Here is a 20623-nt window from a genome sequence, read left to right on the forward strand (position 1 = left end):
TGACGCTGTCCCTAAGTGAGACCCTGAGGCTGTCCCTAACAGAGGCCCTGATAATGGCTTTAGCAAAGCCCCTGAGGCTGATCCTACTGAGGCCCTTCTGCTGCTCCTAATTCAGGCCCTGACACTATCCCTGGCAAAGGCCCTGACACTAGGCCTCACACAAGCCCTGTCGCTCTTCCAAAGTCGGGCTCTGACACTGTCCCTACCTGTAGCCTTGACACTGGTCTTAAATTAAGCCCTGATGCTCTAACTAACTGAAGTCTTGGCACTATGCCTAGGTCATGTCCTGACACTATCCCTAGACCTTAACCTAACCTTGCCTTTAACTAAAGTCCAGCCTCTTATGCAAACAATCCCTGACGCTGTCCCTAACTAAGGCCCTGAAATTAGTCCCGAGGCCGTGACCCTGTCACTAACTGAGGCCTGGAAGCTCATCCGAACTCAGTCCCAGACAATGTACCTAAGGCTCTGATGCTCATCCTAAGTCAGGCCCTGACACTGTCTTAAGGCCCTGCGGCCATCAATATCTAAAGGCCTGACATTATCTTGAGTTAATATCCTGACACATGTCTTACCAAGGTCTTGACACTGTCTCTAAGAAAGTCCTGTCTCTGTTCCTAAGTGAAGACCTGAGGCTGTGCCTAATTGAGGCCCTGAAGCTATGCCTAACTGAGGCCTTGACATTGTGACTAACTCAGACCCTGATCACGTATTTAACTAAGACCCTATTGCTGATCCAACAAAAGCCCTGATGGAGCTCCTACATCATGCCCTGACAGTGTCCCCAGCTAAGGGCCTGACACTAGGCCTCATTCAGGCCCTGTCACCCTCCCTATGTCAGGATCTGATGCTATCCCTACCTGAAGCCCTGACACTGGTCATAAATAAGGCCCTGATACTGTCAGTAACTAAGGTCTTGACACTATCCCTAGGTCATTTCCTGACACGTTCCCTAAACTTTACCCTAACCCTGTCCCTCGCAACTGTCCTGCCTCTTAAGCTAACTGAAGCCCTCGTGCTGTGAATACCTCAGGCCCTGAATTTAATCCCAAGGCCGTGACACTGTCCCTAACTAAGGTCTAGATGCTCTTCCTAAATCCGGCCCTGACACAGTGCCTAACTAAGGCATTATTTGTTCTGATGTATCAGCTATGACATTTTTTTCCAATGGACTGGACACACTTACTAAAGTAAAATAAAAACATTATTTTTAAATGATATAAATAAATGAATAACTGCAAGAGATAGATTTAAGAGTGGATTTGGACCTGGCAGTTCTGGTGGCTCTCTCTCTTGCAGTATGGTGTGGTCTCTCTCCAATCCTTTGTCCTGTAAATGCCTTTGGGTGGCCCCGTTCACAGGAACAGTCTCTCTCACTGCGTCCAGGGCTTCCAGAAACTGCAGGTGACACTCACTCAATGTCCATTTTAACAGAAAAGAAGTGGTTCAGTTAAGGTCAGTGACTGTGGTCACCTATCCAGGGCTTTGGCTGTCCTCCCTTAATGGCAGGAAGCTCTTCCACTAGCTAAAATAGCAACTTTGCTGTTGGTGGTAAACTCAAGACTCTTGCTTTGGGCATCACATCCGAGGCTGGCCCTGATTGCCTGTGTACCTCAAAAGGCACACAGACTTCATTTGTGTCCCTGGGAGGTGGGAGCCCAGGAGTCACACCTGCCCTCTGACTATATTAATCACCCATCTCCACAGAACACATCTGCTCATTTTCCTGTCTCTGCTCTCTCCTTTACACAGAACAGAAACCAAATGGTAGGTGGTAAGGAAACTGTTTCTCAATGGAACAGCGTCTCAAGGATTATTCTATACCGTGGAAGCCTCAGTAGGCTGGCTTTCCGGAGAACACAGGCACTGGGTCCGGGATGCACATGGCTCCTGGAGACCATGCTGCCTCAGTGGGAAAACACCAGTTGGGAAGCCACTTGCTCCCATACCTTTGATTTTTCATGAGCATGAATGTCAAAGGTTTGCAACAACCCGAAGGCCAGGGGATTGCAGGGCCACGGTCTGCTGTATGCTGAGGGTGGCCAGGGCCACACTCAATGTCTGGAGGGTTATTTCCTCTCAGAAGGCTGGGAGGCTATGAGGGAGGAGGCCCTTTTCTCAATCACGTGGATGTAGGGAACTGAAACATCCCAAGGGGCCGTCTACGCTGCCCAGGTAGCTGTTCGATTGCCCAGCGGCAAGGTCAGCTCAGTGATTGGCCACAGGGACTTGACAAGGCCCAAGCAGGCCTGAGCTGGAGGGCCACAGATGCCTGCCTGGGTGGTCAGTGGTCAAGGGATATTCTGAGGTTTTATTATCTGCTACTGCCCACTCAAATGGGACGAAGGATGCAGCCAGTCCTGAAGGGCACCGCCAGCCCTCAAGAAGGCAGCATATGGGGGCTGGCAGCACTACAGCCTTGCATGCATGCCAACACGTCCCACTGAGCACACTGCGTGTCAGAGCTGGGCTGGAACCTGGGTCTAGCCCCACACTCCCCATGTTGGCAGAGGGGACCTTCCCGACTTCTGAGGCATTCCACAACCACAGACTGAGGTTAAATTGGAGATGAAACAGTCAGCAACCAGAGCAGACATTTCTTTCATCTTCTTTAGAGTCCAGGATGCAGAGAGGAAGCAGAGGTGGAGCAGAAAACCAACAGTCCAGCTTGACCCCACGTCACTTGCACCAGGAGAGTCCTGTCCATCGTGGAGTCTCAGATAGACGAGAGAGCGGAAGTCGAAGCAGGCCCATCAGATCGTGAACACTAGGTGTGTAAAGTATGAGTACTTTCTGGTTTTCTTTTTATTTACAGGAAAGTCCATTTTTCAATCATTAAGATATGTTATTAGTCAAATAAATAGATTAAAATTGTGTATACCTTTTCACACGCCCCTCACTAAATGGGAATTCTGTAGAAGGTACACATCCTTTGAAATCTCTTCTTACAGGAGTCGCGGATTTAATTACTAAAAGCTGGCTGGAATCAACACAGGCGACTTTGCAGTTTTAGGATTGCCTGGGTCCGTGGCTTGCTGGGCTGCAGTTCCTACTTTCCACTTCTGTAAGATGCAGGTGGAGAAGCAACGGTGAGACCTGTCTCTCTATTAGCTGTTCAGCTAGGACTTTGAGGTACTTACCCTGTGCAGTATGTGGTAGCAGAAGCACGGGTCACAGCAGGAACAGAGTACTTGGTCTCTGCCCTTAGATGACCCACAGTGGACATTAGATACTCAGCCAACAACCAGAAAAGAGAGTCCACACATCTTACCTCCCTTCTACGAACACGTGCCGCTCAGGAACACAGGACACAGAAACTGGGCAGATATAGAGTTTAAATGCAGAATCTCTGGGACTTCCCTGCTGGTCCAGAGGTGAAGACTCAGGGCTTCCACTGCAGGGGGGCAGGTTCAATCCTTGGTGGGGGAACTAAAATCCCGCATGCTGCATGGCCCGGCCTAAATGAATAAATACACAAAAGCAGAATTTCTGTTCTCAAGGTGCTGGCTGATGGGGGAGGCAGAGAATAATTCCTGTGCCCCTCCCCAGAGTGGAAGTGCCAGAGCCAGCCACAGTTGAGGATCCCTATGGGGGATGCGGGGTGGGAGGGGCAGCCGCAGGAGGAGGAGGGTTGGTGAGGAAGGGAAGATTCCCAGGGCTACGGCCAGCGAGGCTGCCTCATAAGGCAGGCCCGGGACACACTGTGTGGACAGGACCACAGGCCCCTGAGGAGGGGGGCTGAGCTTCTGGTGGGAACAACGGGGCGGCCCTGATAGAGGGTTGGGAGGCTCCAGGGTTTAGAGTGAGCCCTGGGCCCCTGTGATGACAATGCAGGGGAGCGACACCCTGCAGAGAGCAGCTAGGAAATGGTGCACACATCCAAGCAGACGCCAGAACAAGATCGCACCAGGGGACCATGTGCAGGCAGTAGACGAGATTCGGTGATTGTTGGGCAGGTGAGGTGGGATGGCAGACGGGACATATCACGGGGAGCGTCTGGGAGCAGAAAACTGGGGAGAGAGGAGGGAGGGCAGAAACGATGAGATTGGCTGTATAGGTCAAGCCATAGTGACAAGTGTCCAGACGGTCTGCCTGAGTGCAGAGCTGGCCGCCCACTCTCACTGTGCGCCCCAAGTAGGCTCAAGCCTCTTCTGTCAAGGCTGTCAGACTTCTGCCCCCCCAGGAGCTCATAAAAAGTGTAGCTAGTAGATCTCATTACAACCCCCAGGAACTGCACGATCATATGAGTTGTCACTGTGGGAACACAGGTGCTTCAGATCTATACTCCACACCAATTCCATTTACCAACTATAATTTCTGTCTGGAACTATTTTTCTTGGGGTGATTCCACTGTGTCTGTCTTCAACCTTTAATTGTACGTAATAACTTTTAACCAGTCTGTAGTTAAAGACTAAAGAATGATTTTTCACTGGGAATTAGCCAGTGATTTAGGAAGTCCCTTGGGAATTTAAACATTGGCGGATGTTCCTATCTGCAAGCAGTTCCTCTACAGGCCTAAACGCCTTCTGCCACAGAGCAACGGCCACGTTACGTGGTTACGTTACGTGGTTAGCTAAAGATATCAGGCAGAATCTGCTTTCACAGAACTTGCATCTGGAATGTTCCCCAAATCCCAGGCCCACCTTGTCCCAGGCCCTGTACTCCACCAAGACTGCAGGCACATGGAGAGAAAAAGCTTTGCCTGCCCATCCTGTTCTAGGACAACAGGTCCAGGATCCATTCCTCTACCTATCAGCCAGCCAGGCGGCCCCAGAGGAAACTTACAAATACTGGAAAGGACAGACAGACAGAAAATAACAGTGTGGCGTGACAAGTGTTATGACACGGAACATTAAGGGGAACAACTAAGCCAACAGGAGGCCGAGGGGCTGTGGTGGACAGGCCAGACCAGGGTGTGGGGTGGGGAGCCTCCTCGAGGAAGGACGTTGTTTCCTAAAAGAGCTACAGGTGTCAGTTTGGCCAGCAGTCACCAGACAAGAGAATAACCAGCAGGGGACGCTGAGGGGAAGAACAGGCACCATGAAAAAGCAACTGCTGCCACAGCTGAGGAAATCAAGCTGTCCCAAAAAAGAGTGCAGTGTGCTGCCCTACACGCGACATACACAGAGTGACACTGAAGGGCTACGTGCCTGGGTGTTGCTTAGCAGGCCCAGGGGGTCCTGGGGGTACTCAGTGTTCCAGCTGTGAATAGGGTGCCGACGCGAGGCTCCTAGGTGCCCTGAAAAGCATACTGTCTTTAAGATAATGCAGAGCAGTGGCTACGGCCTCATGGAAACTGCTGCGTGCCTCAGCTTCTGCACGGCAATTCAGGGCCTAACCTCGAGACAAGTGCTCATGCTGAGTGTCCCGTTAGCGACACAGCATGGTAGGATGCTGAATTTCTCCTCAAGCAGAGTGACTAGAGGTACGAGGTCCTCGAAGAATTGTAAGCGAAATGTTTGCCCATGGCAGGTCAGACCACGGCCATAATGAAGACTTCCATGGCACGGCGGAGAGGTCAGAAATGTGGTCCTGAGGATATTCGAGGGATCTGGAAATGCAACTCTAATTAAGGAACGTGTAGTGTGTGGCTCATCACTTGGCCTACATGGAGGGCCTCCGAGGGACCGACCTATGGGCCTCGATGTTGCTCAGAAGGCCCACAGGGGTCTGGAGGTACTCAATGATCCTGGAGGAAACTGAAACACACCCGAGGGGCTTAGGAGTCCTGAAAAAGGTACTTCCTTTAAAATGCAGCAGAACAGCTACTAAGACCTCATGGAAACAGCTGCATGCCTCCCTTTCTGTACGGATACTCAGGGCCTGTCCTCGAGGCAAGTACTCACGTTGAGTTTCCCTTTAGCTCTAGAGAATGACAGGCTGAGCCCCACCCAGGCCATGGAACACCTGGTTTAGATAGAGGAAACTCATTTTCTTCCCAGAGCCAGGCCTACAGTGGCTAGAGACGTGTCCACAGCAGTGAATTTCACGTTGCTTCAAGGCAGAATGAATGGAGCTTTCAAAATGGGAAAGCGAGGTTAGTTCCATTAGACATCCATTTCCATGGGCACACGCAGCATACATCCCTGTGGTTTCTAACAAGTCAAAAGAGACACAGGGTACCCAGTTGTCCCTTCCCTGAATCAACTCGTCGAAGCAGGGTGTTCTGCATCTAGCAAAATGCCTCAACCAAGGTATGCCCTAGCTAGGCCTTAGGCCTGAAGCTCTTCAAAAGCCTGCAGTGTTACATGAAGAACCGGGCTTTAGTGGAAGTCGGAAAGCAAGCCGACTTTCTCCTGGAGGCAGGGTGACTTCAGGCAGGAGGTCCTAGATGGAATGCGAAGCCGAGGGCTTTTCTCAGTGCAGCTCAGACTAGGGCAATGGGTCAGACTTACCAGGCATGTTGCACGTGCTTCAAGCGTGTTCTTGAAACTTTGGGAGTGCAGGGGATTGCAAGATGTCCCATGAAGGAGTGCATTGTGTTGCGCTACACTCGGCATAAACAGACAGGCTCCAAAGGGATACGCGCCAGGACGTTCCTTAGCAGGTCCAGGGGGGCCTGGGGTACTCAGGGAACCTGCCAGGAATTCGGAGCCCACGCGGAGCTCTTAGGTGTCCTGAAAAGCCGTTCAGATAATGGAGAGCAGCGGCTACGGCCTCATGGAAACTTCTGCACGCCTCCGCTTCCGCACGGCCATTCAGGGCCTTACCTTGAGGCAAGTGATCACGCTGAGTGTCCCGTTAGCGACACAGCATGGTAGGATGGTGAAATTTTCCTTGAGCAGAGTGACTTCAGGTACAAGCTCCTCGAAGAATTGTAAGCAGAACGTTTTCCCATGGCAGCACAGACGACGGTCATGATGTAGACTTCCATGGCACATGGGACTGGCCAGAAATGTGGTCCTGAGGCAGTTCGAGAATTCTGGAAATGTAGCCCTCCTTAAGGAACATTCAGTGTGTTGCCGAAAACTCAGCATACACAGAGGACCTCCTAGGCACCAACTTACGGGCCTCGATGTTGCTCAGCAGGGCCACAGGTGTTTGGAGTTACTCAGGGATCCTGGAGGGAATTATGCACACCCGAGGCGCCTAGGAGTCCTGAAAAGGGTACTTGCTCTAATATACAGTTGAACAGCGACTAAGACATCATGGAAACAGCTGCATGCCTCCCTTTCTGTACGCATACTCAGGGCCTGTCCTCGACGCAACTACGCACGTTGAGTTTCCCTTTAGCTCTAGAGCACGGTAGGCTGAGCTCCACACCGGCCATGGAAGCACGTGGTTTATATAGAGAAAATTCTTTTTTTTCCCAGAGCCGGGCCTACACTGGCTAGAGGCCTGTAAACAGAAATGAATTTCAGGTAGCTTCAAGGCAGCATGCATGGAGCTTTCAAAATGGGAAAGCAAGGCTAGTTCCATTAGGCATCCATTTCCATGGGCACACGCAGCATACCTCCCTGTGGTTTCTAACAAGGCAAAAGAGACAGAGGGTACCCAGTTCTTCCTTCCCTGAATCACCTCTTCGAAGCAGGGTGTTCTGCATCTAGCAAAATGCCTCAACCAAGGTATGCCCTAGCTGGGCCTCGGGCCTGAGGCTCTTCAAAAGCCTGCAGTGTTACATGAAGAATCGGGCTTTAGTGGCAGTCGAGACGCAAGCCAACTTTCTCCTGGAGGCAGGGTGACTTCAGGCAGGAGGTCCTAGATGGAATGCGAAGCCGAGGGTTTTTCTCAGCACAGCTCAGACTAGGGCAATGGGTCAGACTTACCAGGCATGTTGGACATCCTAGAAGGGTCTTCGTGAACCTGTGGGAGCGCTGGGGATTTCAAGCTGTCCCATGAAGGAGGGCAGTGTGTTGCCCTATACTCGGCATACACAGAATGGCTCTGAAGGGTTACGGGCCTGGCAGGTGCTTAGCAGGCCCAGAGGGTCCTGGGGGTACTCACTCTTCTTGCCGGTAATAGGGTGCCCAAGCGAGGCTCCTAGGTGTCCTGAAAAGCGTACTGCCTTCAAGATGATGCAGAGCAGCGGCTACGGCCTCATGGAAACTGCTGCACGCCCCCGCTTCCGCACGGCAATTCAGGGCCTTACCTTGAGGAAAGCGCTCACACTGAGTGTCCTGTTAGCAACACAGCATGGTAGGATGCTGAATTTCTCCTCGAGCAGAGTGACTTCAGGTACGAGTTACTCGACGATTTGAAAGCAGAATGTTTTCCCAAGGAAGCTCACACGACGGTCATGACGAAGACTTCCAAGCACGTCGCACTGTCCAGAAATGGGGTCCTGTGGCAGTTCGAGAATTCTGGAAATGTAGCTCTCCTTAAGGAACATTCGCTGTGTTGCCCATCAGTCTGCATACACAGAGGGCCTAGGAGGGACCGACCTATGGGCCTCGATGTTGCTCAGCAGGCCCACAGGGTTCTGGAGGTACTCAGTGATCCTGGAGGGTAATGATGCACACCAGAGGGGCCTAGGTGTCCTGAAAAGGGTACTTCCTCTAAAATAGAGCCGAACAGTGAGTAAGACGTCATGGAAGCCGCTAAATGCTTCCCTTTCTCTACGGTACTCAGGGCCTTTCCTCAAGGCAAGTACTCACGTTGAGTTTCCCTATATCTCTAGAGCATGGCAGGCTGAGCTCCACCCAAGCCATGGAAGAAACTGGTTGAGATAGAGGAGACTCATTTTCTTCCCAGAGTCAGGCATACACTGGCTAGGGGCCTGTCAACAGCAGTGAATTTTAGGTAGCTTCAAGGCATCATGCATGGAGCTTTCAAAATGGGAAAGCAAGGCTAGTTCCATCAGCCCCACATTGCATGTGTACAAGCAGCATACATCCCTGTGGTTTCTAACAAGTCGAAAGAGACACAGATTACACACTGCTTCCTTCCCTGATTCAACTTCTCCAAGCAAGGTGTTCTGCATCTAGTGAACTACGTCATCCAAGGAACCCCCTAGGTGGAACTCTGGGCTTGTGGCTCTTTAAAAGCCTGCAGTGTTACACAAAGAACTGGGCTTTAGTTCAAGTAGTAACGTATGCCGACTTTATCCTGGAAGCAGTGTGAATTCAGGTAGGAGGTCCTAGATGGAATGGGAAACCGAATGTTTTTCCGAGTGCAGCTCACACTAGGGCAATGAGTCAGACTTACCAGGCATGTTGGACGTGCTAGAACTGTTTACCTGAACCTGTGGGAGTACTGGGGAAATCAAGCTGTCCCAAAAAAGAGGGCACTGTGTTGCCCTATACTCAGCATACACAGAGTGACTCCGAAGGGCTACGAGCCTGGAAGTTGTTTAGCAGGCCCAGGGGGGGCTGGGGGTACTCACTGTTCCTGCCGGGAACAAGGTGGCCACGCGACGCTCCTAGGTGTCCTGAGAAGCGTCCTGCCGTTAAGATACTGCAGAGCAGCGGCTACGGCCTCATGGAAACTGCTGCACGCCTCCACTGCTGCCTGGCAATTCAGGGCCTCACCTCGAGGCAAGTGCTCTCGTTTAATGTCCCATTAGTGACACAGCATGGTAGGATGCTGACTTCCTACCTGAGTTTAGTGACCTCAGGTACGAGGTCCTTGAAAAATTCTAAGCAGAGTGATTTCTCATCGCAGCTCAGACGAGAGCCATGATGAAGACTTCCATGGCACCTTGGACTGGCTATAAATGTGGTCCTGATGCTGTTCGAGTGCTCTGGCAATGTAGCTTTCCTTAAGTAATGATCAATGTGTTGCCCATCACTCGTCAAACACAGAGGACCTCCAAGGGACCTATGGGTCTCGATTTTGCTCAGCAGGCCCACGAGGTCTGGAGGTACTCAGTGATCTTGGAGGGAAAGTGATGCACACCCAAGGGGCCTAGGAGTCCTGAAAGGGCACTTCTTTAAAATAAGGCAGAACCCCGATGAAAACCTCATGGAAACAGCCGCATGCCTCACTTACCGCATGTCTACTCAGGGCCTTACCTCGAGGCAAGTACTCAAGTTGAGTTTCTATTTAGCTCTAGAGCATGGCAGCCTGAGCCCCACCCAAGCACTGGAAGAACTCTGTTTAGCTAGAGGAAACTCTCTTTCTTTGCAGAGCCATGCCTACAGTGGCTAGAGTTCTGTCAACAGCAGTGAATTTCACGTAGCTTCAAGGCAACATGAAGGGAGCTTTCAAAATGGGAAAGCAAGGCTAGTTCCATCAGGCCCCCATTTCCATGGGCACACGCAGCATACATCCCTGTGCTTTCTAACAAGTCAAAAGAGACACAGGTTACACACTGGTTTCTTCCCTGAATCAAAATCTCCAAGCAAGGTGTTCTGCATCTAGTGAACTATGTCAACCAAGGAACGCCCTAGGTAGGAATTCAGGCCTGTGCCTCTTCAAAAGCCTGCAGTGTTACTCGAAGAATTGATCTTTAGTTGCAGTAGGAACGCAAGCCGACTTATTCTTTGAGGCAGTGTGACTTCAGGTAGGAGGTCTTAGATGCAATGCGAAGCCAAGTGTTTTTCTCAGTGCAGCTTAGATTAGGGCAATGAGTCAGACTTCCACGACATGTTGCACATGCTAGAAAGGTGTTCGTGAAACCGTGGGAGTATTGGGTAAATCAAGCTGTCCCAAAGAAACAGTGCAGTGTGCTGCCCTACACACGGCATACACAGAGTGACTCCAAAGGGCTACAAGCCTGGATGTTGCTTAGCAACTAAGACCCTATTGCTGATGCAACAAAGGAACTGATGATGCTCCTACGTCATGCCCTGACAGTGTCCCCAGCTAAGGTCCTGACGCTAGGCCTCACTCAGGCCCTGTCACTCTCCCTATGTCAGGCTCTGATGCTGTCCCTACCACAAGCCCTGACACTGGTTCTAAGTAAGGCCCTGGTACTCTCAGTAACTAAGGTCTTGACACTATCCCTAGATGTTAACCTGACCCTGTCCCTAGCTAAAGTCCTGACTCATGCTAACTAAAGCCCTTATGCTGTGCCTAACTCAGGCCCTGAATTTAGTCCCAAGGCCGTGACACTGTCCCTAACTCAGGCCTAGATACTCGTCCTAAATCTGGCACAGAACTGTCCCAAACTAATTCCCTAACACTATTCCTAACTCAGGAACTGACACGGACCTAACAGAGGCCCAGATGCTAGTCCTAATGCAGGCCCTGACACTGTGTCAAACTAAGGCCCTGCTGCCATCAATATCTAAAGTCCTGACATTATCCTGAGCTAATATTCTGACCCATGTCTTACCAAGGTCCTGAAACTGTCCCAAAGTAAACCCTGATGGTGTCCCTAAGTGAGGTCCTGAGGCTGTCCCTATGGGAGGCCCTGAGAATGTCTTTAAAGAAGACCCTAATGCTGATCCTACAGAGGCCCTTATAGTACCCTGACAGGGTCCGTCACTCAGGTCCTAAAGATAGGCCTCACTGAGCCCTGTTCCCGTACCTTAGTTAGGCTCTAACGCTGTCCCTATATCAAGAAATGACAATGATCCTGATTAAGACCCTGACACTGGTCCTAACTAAAGCCCTGATGTTCTCAATAACTAATGTCTTCATGCTATCCCTAGCTCATTTCCTGACATTATGCCTGGTCTGGAAGCTGAATCTGTCCCGAGCTCATTTCCTGCCTCTTGTCCTCACTGAAGCCCTAATGCTCTCCCTAACTAAGGCCCTGACTATTCATAACTAAGGCCCCGACACTGTCTCTAACGAAGGCCCAGAATCAGTCCCAAATATAGGCAATAACTAAATATTGCTGCCGGCAATAACTAAAATCCGGACACTATACTGAGCTAATGTCCTGACCCATCTCTTACCAAGGTCTTAACACTGTCTCTAAGAAAGCCCTGTCTCTGTCCCTAAGTGAAGGCCTGAGGCTGTGTCTAACTCAGGCCCTGAAGCTATGCCTACCTGAGGCCTTGAAACTGTGACCACCTCAGGCCCTGATCATGTCTTAAACTAAGACGCTATCTCTGACCCAACAAAGGCCCTTATGCAGCTCCTACCTCATGCCCTGACAGTGTGCCCAGCTAAGGGCATGATGGTAGGCCTCAATCTGTACCTGTCACTCTCCCTAAGTGAAGCACTGACACTGTCCCTACCTGAAGCCCTGATCTTGGTTCTAAATAAGGCCCTGATACACTCAGTGCCTAAGGTCTTGACACTTACCTTAGGTCATTTCCTGACACGATCCCTAAACTTTACCCAAACCCTGTCCCTAGCAACTGTCCTGCCTCTTACGCTAACTGAAGCCCTTATACTGTGAATACCTCAGGCCCTGAATTTGCTCCCAAGGCCGTGACACTGTACCCAAGGCCTAGATGGTCGTCCTAAATCCAGTCCAGTCCTGTCCCTAACTAATGCCTTAACAATATTCCTAACTCAGTGCCTGACACTGTAACTAACAGAGGCCCAGATGCTAGTCCTAACGCAGGCCCTGACACTGTCTGTAACTAAGGCTCTGCTGCCGTCAATATATAATGTCCTAACAGTATCCTGAGCTCATTTCCTGACCCATCTTTTACCAAGGTCCTGAAACTGTCCCTACATAAGCCCTGACACTGTCCCTAAGTGAGACCCTGAGGCTGTCCCTAACAGAGGCCCTGATGATGGCTTTAGCAAAGCCCGAGTCTGATCCTACCGAGGCACTTATGATTCACCTAAGTCATGCCCTGATACGGTCCCTAGCTAAGGCCCTGACACTAGGCTTCACTCAAGCCCTGTCGTTCTTCCTAAGTCCGGCTCTGATGCTGTCCCTACCTGAAGTCCGGACATTGGTCCTAAATTAGGCCCTGATGCTCTAAGTAACTGAAGTCTTGGCACTATTCCTAGGTCATGTCCTGACACTATCCCGAGACCTTAACCTCTCCTTGCCTTTGATTAATGTCGAGCCTCTTATGCTAACTGAAGCCCTTATGATGAGCCTAACTCAGGCCCTGAATTTAGTCCCAAGGCCGTGACACTGTCCCTAACAGAGGCCTAGATGCTCTTCTTAAATATGGCCCAGAACTGTCCCTCACTAAAGCCCTAACGCCATTCCTAACTCAGGCCCTGACACAGTACCTAACAGAGGCACAGATGCTAGTCCTAACGCATGCCCTGACACTGTGTCTAACTAAGCCCCTGCTGCCGTCAATATCTAAAGTCCTGACATTATCCTGAGCTAATATCCTGACCCATGTCTTACCAAGGTTCTGAAACTGTCCCTAAGTAAGCCCTGACGCTGTCCCTAAGGGAAGCCCTGAGGCTGTCTCTATCAGAGGCCCTGAGAATGTCTTTAACGAAGACCCTAATGCTGATCGTACAGAAGCCCTTATACAACACCTATGTCGTGCCCTGACACTGTTCCTCACTCAGGCCCTAAAGATAGGCCTCACTTAACCCCTGTTGCCGTACCTTAGTTACGCTCTGACGCTATCCCTACATCAAGCCCTGACACTGGTCCTGATTAAGGCCCTGACACTGGTCTTAACTAAGACCCTGATGCTCTCAATAACTAAGGTCTTCACATTATCCCTAGCTCATTTCCTGACACTATCCCTGGCCTGGAACCTGACTCTCTACCGAGCTAATTTCCTGCCTCTTATCCTCACAGAAGCCCTAATGCTCTCCCTAAGTAAGGCCCAGACTTGTCCTAACTAGGGCCATGACACTGTTTCTAACTATGGCCCGGAATCTGTCACTAATATAGGTCCTACTGCCGGCAATAACTATAATCCAGACACTATCATGAGTTCAGAATCTAACCCATTTCTAATCAAGGTCCTGACACTAACACTAACAAAGCCCTGTCTCTGTCCCTAAGTGAAAGCCTGAGGCTGTGCCTAACTTAGGCCCTGAAACTATCCCTAACTGAGGCCTTGACGCTGTGACCACCTCAGGCCCTGATCGTGTCTTTAACTAAGACCCTATTCCTGACCCAACAAAGGCCCTGATGCAACTCCTACATCATGCCCTGATAGTGTCCCCAGCTAAGGGCATGACGCGAGGCCTCACTCAGTCCCTGTGGCTCTCTCTAAGTCAGGCTCTGACGCTGTCCTTACCTGAAGCCCTGACACTGGTTCTAATTAAGGCCCTGATACTCTCAGTGACTAAGGTCTTGACACTACTCCTAGGTCATTTCCTGACACGATCCCTAAACTTTACTCTAAGCCTGTCCCTAGCAACTGTTCTGCCTCTTATGCTAACTGAAGCCCTTATGCTGTGAATACCTCAGGCCCTGAATTTAGTCCCAAGGCTGTGACACTGTCCCTAACCGAGGCCTAGATGCTCATCCTAAATCCGGCCCTGACACTGTCCCTAAATATGGCCCTAACACTCTTGCTAACTCAGGCCCTGACACGGTACCTAACAGAGACCCAGATGCTAGTCGTATCTAAGGCCTTGACACTGTCCATAACTAAGGCCCTGCTGCTGTCAACAGTTAAAGTCCTGACAGTATCCTGAGCTTATTATATCCTGGCCCATGTTTTAATAAGCTCCTGAAACTGTCCCAAAGTAAGCCTTGACGCTGTCCCTATGTGAGGCTGAGGCTGTCTCTCACAGAAGCCCTGATAATGTCTTTAAGAAACTCCTTACGCTGTTCCTACCGAGGCCCTTATGCTGTTCCTAAGTCTTGCCTTAACACTGTCCCCAGCGAAGACCCTGACTCTAGGCCTCACTCAGTCCCTGTCGCTCTCCCTAAGTCAGGCTGTGACGCTGTCCCTACTTGAAGCCCTGACACTGGTTCTAAATGAGGCACTGATGCTATAAGTAGCTATGGTCTTTACACTATCCCTACATCATTTCCTGACGCTATTCCTAGACCTTAACCTAACCTTGTCTTTAGCTAATGTCGAGTCTCTTATGCTAACTAAATCCCTGATGCTGTCCCTAACTAAGACCCTGAATTTAGTCTCGAGCCCATGAACCTGTCTCTAACTGAGGCCTGCAGGCTGTCCTTAACAAAGGCCCTCAACTTATCTTTAACTGTGGCCCTGATTAAGAACTGAGGCTGTCTCTGACTAAGGCCCTGAGTCTGTCTTTAACTACTGTCTTCACTCTTTCCCTAACAAAGGTCCTGACACATTCCCTAACTAAGACCCTGACACAGTCCCTAATAACATGAGCTGTCCCTCATTATTGCCCTGATGCGGCCCATAAATGATGTACTGAAGACGGCACGAAGGTCCAGACGATGTCACTAATGACCCAAAATGTCTCCTACTAAGGCCCTCGAATTACCTCTAACTGAGGCAATAAAGATGTCCATAACTAAGGCCCTGACACTATCTGTAACTAAGACCCTCAAGTTATCTTTAACTGAGCCCATGACAGTGTCCCTAACAAAGAACCTGACACTGTCTTTAACTAAGGCCCTGAGTCTGTCTTTACCTAACGGCCTCACTCTTTCCCCAACTACTCCCTGACGCTGCCCCTACCCAAGGCCCTGATGGTGTGCCTAATTGCCTGAGCTGTCTTTCACTAATACCCTGACCCTGTCCATAAATAACGCTCTGATGATGTCCCTAACGGACAATCTGAAGTGTCTCTTACTAAGGCCCTCAAGTTGTTCTCTGAGGCCCTGACATTCTCCCTAATTAAGGCCTTGACACTGTCTATAAGTAATGGCCTGATGCAGCTCCTACCTGAGATGCTGATGCTCTCACTGAGACCTTGAAGTCTCTAGCTGAGAAGCTGACACTGGCTGTAACTAATTTCCTGGCTTTTTACTTAACTAACATCCTAGTTTTGTCCCTAAATAACGCCCTGACACTGGTTCTAACTACAGCCCTGATGCTGACCCTATCTAAGGCCCTGACAATGTCCCTGATAGACTTAGATGTCCCTCACTGTTGGCCTGACCCTGTCCCTCACCAAGGCCCTGACCCTCTTCCTAAGGCTGTGATGATGTCTCTACCTGAGGCACTGTCACTGTCTATAATAACGGCCGACTCTTTCCCGAACACCCTGATGCTGTCCCTAATACCCTCATGTATCTCTCAATAACGCCCTAACCCTGTCCATAACCAAGGCCCTGAATGTGTCCCTAAGTATGTCTCTGATGCTGTCCTTAACTAAGGCCCTGATGCTCTCTCTACGTAAGACACTGAAACTATCTATAATAATGGCCTGACTCTTTCCCTAACTAATACCCTGATGCTATCGCTAATTGAGGCCCTGAAGATGTCCCTAATATGCTTAGGCGTTCCTCTGTATCACCCTGATCCTGTCCATAACTAAGGCCCTGAATATGTCCCTAGGTAAGTCTCTGATGCTGTCCCTAACTACGGCCCTGATGCTGTCTCTACTTTAGAATCTGAAATTCTAATGTCCTGACTCTCCCTAACTAACATCCTGACGCTGCCCCTAAGTGAGGCCCCGACACTCTTCTTAACTAAGGACTTGCCGCTGTCCCTACCTAAAACCCTGACACTGTCTTTAACTAATGACCTGACTCTTTCCCTAACTAACACCCTAGTTTGGACCCTAACTAATACCATGACACTGGTTCTAATTATGGCCATGATGCTGGCTCTAAGGCCCTGAAGATATCCCTAATAACAGCCTGAACTATGTCTAACTAAGGCTCTCACGTTATCTCTTAAGTGAAGCACTGACACTCTCCCTAACTTAGGCCCTGATGCTGTCCCTTATAGTCTAAGCTGTCACTAAATAATGCCCTGATCCTGTCCATAAGTAAGGCCCTGAATATGTCCCTAAGTGCATCTCTGATGATGTCCTCAACAGCCTGAACTCTCTTCAAGTTATCTCTGAGGCTCTGACACTGGCCCTTCCTAAGGCCTCACCCCGGGGTTGTCCCAGGCTGCTGGGCAGTTTTCTCTTGTCCGCATCTCTAGCCAGCTGCCTGCCATCGGCCCCTCTAAGATTCTGCGATACAGTGGACCCATGTGGGATGTGCCTGTGTGGGCTTACCTGCGGTAGGAGACTCATGGCCACTCCGCCCTCCAGGGGACTGAGGCTCAGGGTAGGAGCCTCTCAGCCAGTGTCTGGACACAGGGTTCTGTGTCCTTGTTTGTTGTAAATCCCTTGCAGTTACCTCTAACATTTTTAAATGGATATCCCCCCTCTGCATATTTATAATATAAATTATTTACCACATTAAAATCTAGGAATGACATTCTTAGAATGAGCAGGAGAACACTGGATGCCTCCCCCCCAATGATCTATTACTTGGAGGATTTAAAATTCTAATGAGAAAACACTCACTCTCCTCACCCTCTTGGGCATCAGCACAAGGCGGGAATCAGCTGCATCCTTTATTTATCTCTCTGATTTTCCAGAACCTTTCCTTCCAGGAGAAATCTCTGGGCTCTTCGGGAGCTGTGAGTGGTGGCCGTCAGGTAAATCTGAGACTGAAAAGCAAGAGGAAGAGAGACAGAGGAGGAGATGAGAATTGGTGACGGGGGGAAGCAGGGGCATCCACGTTCAATCACAGGCTGAGAGTCTGGGTTAGTCTCCAGCGAAGCTAAGGACCACCAGGGTCTGGCCCCACTGGCCTGGTCACCTGGTGTGAGGACTGGGGACAGCCAAACCCCCATGGCCACTCTCAGAGATATCAGGAAGGTGGGAGGGCACCCCTGAGAGCCAGATGGAAAATGGTCATGCTGTGAAATAATAAGATGCCCTTTCAGAAAAGTGAAGACTGTCCCCTTGGTTCTCAAAGACTTGCAAATACTCTGTGTCCTTCTGGAGGCATGCTGAAGCCTTCAGCCTTTGAGGGCAGTAATGGGAGTGCATCTGGGCTCAAAACCATCCAACACTCACTCCCTGAGGGTGCTGAGGATGACCCGTGTCCACCCCTCGGGTGCTGTGGGGCCTGAAATCCCCTGATCACCGAGGACGCGAGGGGCCGCACAGACACTCCCCTGGACCACCGGGAGCTTGGCTGCTGGGCTACAGTCCTTTATCAGATACATGGTTTGCAAACATCTTGGGCCATTTTGGATGGTGGATTATCTTACTCCTTGCTCCTTTTATACACAACTGTTTTTCACTTTGAGGAAGTCCAATTCATCTATTTTGTCTTTTGTTGCTTGTGCTTTTGGTAGATCTAACAAAACATGACCAAATCCAAGGTCATGAAGATTTACTCTCATGTTTTCTTCTAAGAGTTTTATAATTTTGGTACTTGCATCTGGACCTTTGGTCCATTTTGCGTTGATTCTTTATATGGGGTGGGGGGAGGTAAGGGTCCAAATTTACTCTTCTGCATGTGGGTATCCCGTTGTTCCAGAACCTGTGCTCACTGTTTGGGAGAAAATACCTGCAAATGTATTTGCGACCAACAAGGGCTTAATTCTAAAATATACAAACACCTCATACAACTCAAAAAAGAAAAAAACATCAAAAAATAGGCAGAAGGTCTAAACAGACATTTCTCCAAAGACATACAGATAGCCAAGAGGCACCTGAAAAGACGTTCCACATCACTAATTATTAGAGAATGCAAATCAAAACTACAGTGAGTTATCACCTCGTAGTGGTCAGAATGGCCATCATTAAAATGTCTAGAAATAAATGCTGGAAGGGGTGTGGAGAAAAGGGCACCCTCCTACACTACTGGTGGGAATGTAAATTGATGCAGCCACTATGGAGAACAGTATGGAGGTTCCTCAAAAACTAAAAATAGAATTACCATATGAACCAGCAATCCCACTCCTGGGCACACATCCAGACAAAACTATAATTCAAAAAGATACGTGCACCCCAGCTTTCACAGCAGCACTCTTCACGATAGCCAAGACACGGAAGCAACCTGAATGTCCCTCAACAGATGAATGGATATAGAAGATGTGGTACATATATACAATGGAATATTACTCAGCCATAAAACAGAATGAAATAATGCCATTTGCAGCTACATGGGTGGACCTAGAGATTATCATACAAAGTGAAGTAAGTCAGAGAACAACACCTACCATATCATATCACTTATATGTGGATTATAAAGTGAGACCCAAATGAATCTATCTACAGAACAAAACACACTCACAAATATAGAAAACAGACTTGTGGTTGTCAAGGGGAAGACAGGGGAGAGGGATGGATTGGGAGTTTGGGATTAGTAGATGCAAATTATTATATATAGGATGGATAGACAAGGTCTTCCTGCACAGCACAGGGAACTGTATTCAATACCCTGTAATTAACCATAATGGAAAAGAATATGAAAAATATGTGTATATGTATGTATGTATATATGAATCACTTTGCTGTACAGTAGAAATTAACACAATATCGTAGGTCAACTATACTTCAGTATTAATTAGTTTGAAGGCACTTTTATAAATCAGGTCTTATTTTTCCTGTCCTTTCATCCTGGGACAAATGTATAACAGAAACTAACCTGGATTACTCCGGGATGAACTCACATCACACAGAGCTTTAATTGTTGAACTCAATTGTTTAATTGAGTTACACCATGGGATGTCCTGACCCGATATGAAGTTTGTAAACCTTGTATCAAGCCTGCAGAATCCAGTAAATTTGGAAATTCAAACTGAAATGAAGCCACCTACCCCATGACTTCTCCACAACTAGTTAAACAACATCAACTGGAAACCATATACAATCAAATGAATGTAGACAAACAACTATAGCCTTCCTTTTTTTGCCTTTTAGATGAAGACGGTATTTAAGGTGATGTCTTGGGCCGTTTCAGGGTGTTACTCAATTTCCTGGGTATCTGCCATGCACACAGGAGGTACACATGTTACTTAACTTGTTTGTGCAACTATATAAAGGTAGTTAATACCACAAAACTGTATGCGTAAAGTGAATTAAATGCTAAAGTCGTGTTTTGTATTTTTAATGACAATGAAAAAAAGTGCAGCACTGATATTTGTTACAAAAATGAACATTAAAAACATTCTTACTGAAAAAAGCCATATAGAAAAGGCCACCTAGATCCCATACTCATCTTGTCTGCTTCAAATCCATCAAGGATGTCCAAATGAGGGAGAAACGCAGTAATGGTTCCAGAAAAAGAAAACTGGATCAGGATGGAAAAAGACATTTTCATACAGTTGGGACAGTAGGTGAAAGTTGAAGTGGGGCTGAGTATTAAATTATAATGTGGACATCAGGATTTCTTCATTTAGGGGTTATGTGCTGGTTCCTGGGGCAAAACACACTGAGCATTTTGTGTGAAATGGCAAACGTGAGTACTTTTTGCCATTATTGCAACTTTTCGGTACATTTTAAATTACTGGAAACTAAATTACTTTTCTAGACAACCATGTCAATATCATGCCAGAAAATCAGAGAAGGGAGACATCAAATTTTGTGATAGAGGCCAAGACTTACCCAGACCACGTTCAACCAAAGTTGTGATACTTATTTCCCTTGTAGGAGTCCGCATGGTATGAAGAGGCACCGTGGGAAGAGTACATTAGTAGCTACCATCTCTTGGGTCCTGTGGATTACCTGGGGTGCAGTAGAAACTGTGAGATTTTAGTATTGCAATTTTTCACATTACTTCAAAAAATATGCTAAAAAAATTCAGTAAAGTTGCAAAATATGGAATCAATATACACAAGTCAGTTTTGTTTCTATACACTAATAATGAACCACCAGCAAGAAAAATTAAGAAAACAATCCCATTTACAATTCCATCAAAAAGAACAAACTATTTAGCAATAAATTTAACCAAGGA

The 20623-nt window shown here is 48.6% G+C and overlaps 1 long non-coding RNA gene across 1 annotated transcript in view; it reads right to left on the reverse strand.

Moving 5' to 3' along the window:
• The window catches only part of LOC137218242 (uncharacterized), a 60416-nt gene extending 40025 nt beyond the window's left edge, over nt 1-20391 (reverse strand). Inside the window, exons 1-2 of the long non-coding RNA XR_010940564.1 lie at nt 20275-20391; nt 17176-17321 (exon numbers count right to left, since the gene is read on the reverse strand). This is a non-coding gene — a long non-coding RNA (uncharacterized lncRNA). The remainder of the gene's footprint in view (nt 1-17175; nt 17322-20274) is intronic.
• Between the last annotated feature and the right edge of the window lie 232 nt (nt 20392-20623).

The sequence above is a fragment of the Pseudorca crassidens genome, unplaced genomic scaffold, assembly GCF_039906515.1.
Source record: "Pseudorca crassidens isolate mPseCra1 unplaced genomic scaffold, mPseCra1.hap1 Scaffold_64, whole genome shotgun sequence".
Taxonomy (NCBI): Eukaryota; Metazoa; Chordata; class Mammalia; order Artiodactyla; family Delphinidae; genus Pseudorca; species Pseudorca crassidens.